Genomic DNA, 3,870 nt, shown 5'->3' with positions numbered 1-3,870 from the left:
TTATTATATTATAATTAGATCTTTTATCAAAAGGTAATAAGCTCATCAGTAAAGGGACACAAGACAGTGCTGCAGGACATCTTGTGAAAATGTCTACAGGGAGGCTCTCTCCTGATGTGAGCAAGGTACGAAAACTCTGAAGCTCCATAGACTGCATTGTAATGAATTTACAATGCAATCTATGGGGCTTTCAGGAATTCCTGTACCTCACTTGCGTCAGAAGAGACAGTTTACCTCTCAGCATTTTCACAGTGCATCCTGCCGTGCAGACAAAGTGATATGTTCCTTTTAAATTACAGCCCTACAATCAATAAAATAGTAAAACAAGAAATGACCCTGAAAGAACCATCTTGTATACATAAACCTGTGAAGTATAACCAGTATGTATAGTTTAGTAATACATGCTGGTCACACCTGCAGGCTCACACTGATCTATGTTGGCAGCTGTATTTTTCTTATGACCTAGTTTTTCTCAAGAAGCAAAGAAATTGAGCTTAATGTCCAAAGACACCAAAACAGTACATAAATTCAGGTTGTCGTCACCAAATTTCGCAGGGTTAGCTTTCCTTAATCTTATCTCTCCGGACAGTAACTGTGCGCTTGATGTAATTATAGTAATAAAACAATGTGGCGTTAAGTACTATGTTCTATCACTGGATCATTGCTGTTGACTTAAGTTGTAAGGTGATAATTTCACCAGGAACTCATTCATATTCTAACAGCTGATAAGGTATAAAAGCATCTGTACCTAAATCTTAACGTCATACTACCTGCAACATTAGGTAATAAGCATCTTTCAGTATGAATACAAATCCGGGAGGAGGTAGGGGTCAGGGACGTTTCTAGATAATTTTGACAACGGGGCCAACTAAAAAAAGATGCTCCTCACCCCCACCCATTGTATGTGTGTGTATATATGTATAATAATACAGGCTGTGATTTATATCCAGTGAATTACAGGTGACGTTTTCTCTGATTAGATTTGCTCACTTTTCTTTTTCTTTTCCATTTGGCCCTATCCACGACTCTTCTCTTCAGAATCTGCTGGAGAAACATTTTAGCTTCTTTACTCCACCACACATAGTTAGATCCCCTGTGTGCCCCCATATAGTAGTTTGGCCCTCTCTGTGCCCCATATAGTATAGGCCTGCTCTGTACCCCACATAGCATTACTCCTCCCCCCCCATGCCTGCATAAAGTATAGGCCCTTCTGTGCAGCAGCATCCATAAAGAATATAGTCCTCTGTCCAGCTGTAATATAGCCCCCTGTGCAGTGGCCCCCATACAGTATAGCTCCCTGTCCTTTACTTCAGTCCCCATATAATTTAGTCCCTGTGCAGTGGCCTGCATATAGTTTAACCTCCCTGTCCAACAGTCCCCATGTAATTTAGTCCACTGTGCAAATTATATAGTCCCCTGGCTAGCAATCTCCATATAATATAGCCCCCTGTTCAGCAGTTCCCCTAAAATATAACCTTCTGTCCAGCAGTCAACAAACAATATAGCCCCATGTATAGAAGTCCCCATATAATATAGCCCCACCCCACCCCATCCAGCAGTCATCATATAATATAAATTACAGCCCCATACATTATAGATTAACCCTGTCTAAAATGAAAAAAAAAATAAAAATAAAAGAGCATACTCATTTGTGCCATTGCTCCCCAGCAACTGCACCCTGCTCCAGCATGGCCACCTCTGGGCACAGAATCGCTGGGCCGGGTAATCATCTGACTGGATCATCTGACCGGCGAGGTTTGGAGTGCTGGAGTGGGAGGGCACTGAGTCCGGGAGAGGGGGAGGGGTGGAGGAAGATGGGTTGTTCGGGCGCTTGCTGCGGGCAATTTGCACTGCGCACATAGTGGTGGTGGGGCGCTGTGCTGTGATAGCTATTAGCGCCCCGTGCTGTCATCCGTCTGGCACGGTGATAGAAACGGCGCTGGTTGGAGTGCAGAACGACTATTAAAGTGGCATCTGCAGTTATAAATGTGTGTGGTTTGTTGGTGTGTACTCTGTTCTTCAAGTCACTTTATCATAATCTCTAGTAAAGAGGATGAGCCTCTCTCCAGGCATATATATTTTTATAAGTTTGTATTGCCAATAAATAACAAGTCAGAAGCCTTTTTTTCTGGAGCTGTACATTTTGTCATCCACTATTCCTCCTGGAAATGTTTGAATAAATTGACTACTCAGCATTACCATTAGCCTTGACAATGGAGCATGTTCATACATAATGTGGCCTTGTCCAGTCAGTATTGACAATGTTAGATTATGTAAAGACAAACCATAAGAAGAAGAATAGTTACACCATCAATAAAGAAGTAAAAGTATGCATTTCTAACAGCACAATGCAGGGTTTGAGGAATACATGCTGCAGAGTTGTTGTTATATGAGGAATACAACTATTAACAAAAACAGTTGTGTTAAAGTGGTGGTGTAAAAAAAAAAAAGTGAAAAAAAAAAAAAACTATAATTGCCATTAGTTGCCATTGTACATGATTCATCAAGCTAGTATTTAACGGTTACTTGTTGATAGCAAATGTCTATTGCTTATATTAACATTTTGTGGCTGGATGGGAAAAAAGAAAATCTGACTTAAAGGGCAACTCTTCCACTACATATTAGCTGCTGTATGTCCTGCAGAAAGTGGTGTATTCTTTCCAGTCTGGAGGATGAATGGTTTTCTATGGGTATTTGCTACTGCTCAAGACAGTTCCTATCATGGACAGAGGTGGCAGCAGAGAGCACTGTGTCAGACTGGAAAGTATACATCACTTCCTGTAGGACAAAGCAGTTGATACGTACTGGAAGACTAGAGTAAATTACAAATTTCTAGCACTTTCTGACACCAGTGTAAGTGTAAGAATTATTTTTCGAGTAGCTGTTTAGGCTTTAAGGCTGTGGAAATGCATAATAAGGGTACAAGTCAGATGTTTCGGATCAGCAGAGAGATAATCTGCTAACCCAGAAGGTTGAGTCTGCTAACCCGGAATGCATTATCGCTTGACTACGTATCCATGAAGACCCCCACCTTCCAGATTAGCAGAGAATCTCTTTACTGATCCAGAAGGTCCGACTGTGACGAATACACTTTAAACCACATGGGGGATGGGAGAGCATTCAAGTATTTTGCTGCTCTTCTCTTGTGGTGATCCTTTAAAAACAATTTTCAGATACTGGAATGCCACTTTAAATGGTGAGGACTTAAATTTCTCTCCTTATTCTTGGATTAGATACACACTCTTTAAAAAAAAAAAAAAAATAAAAAAAAAAAAATATATATATATATATATATATATATATATATATATATATTTCTTATAAGTGGGCTCTCTGCAATGCTTGCACCAGAGGAGCGGGGGTGGGGGTTGTGCAACAAGGTTTGCGGTAGCATGCAGAGGGGGTGCTGCCTCTGCTTGCACCGCATTTGCCATTTTTCCAATAGAAAGCTCTGAGATGGCGTAGGTTGCAGGGCTACCCCCCCGGGCATATTTAAGCCTGGCTCAAAAAACTTCAGTCTAAATAAATGTCCCTCATAGTGTATGAAATAACAGACGCCAAAAGTTCATGACAATTATTCATGGACATTATTTTGCCGTTATTTTTTTTAGCTGTTCACAAGCTTTTTTTCACCATCCTTTCACCATTTTTACTACTTAATGTAATGGATCAAAAAACTAGAATAATATACCAACAGCCGTCATTGTAATGGTGGGCGCACAAAACGCAAAGTGACTGACATAATTTGGTAGGACATTTTGAGCAACCAGAAACATTATATGAACATATGGGGTATTTATCAAACATGGTGTAAAACAGAATTGGCTCAGTTGCCCCTACCGTGTTTCCACGAAAATAAGGCAGTGCCTT

Source organism: Dendropsophus ebraccatus, chromosome 1 (assembly GCF_027789765.1).
Source record: "Dendropsophus ebraccatus isolate aDenEbr1 chromosome 1, aDenEbr1.pat, whole genome shotgun sequence".
Classification (NCBI taxonomy): domain Eukaryota; kingdom Metazoa; phylum Chordata; class Amphibia; order Anura; family Hylidae; genus Dendropsophus; species Dendropsophus ebraccatus.
The sequence above is the reverse complement of the archived record's forward strand: the minus strand, read 5'-3'. Positions refer to the sequence as shown.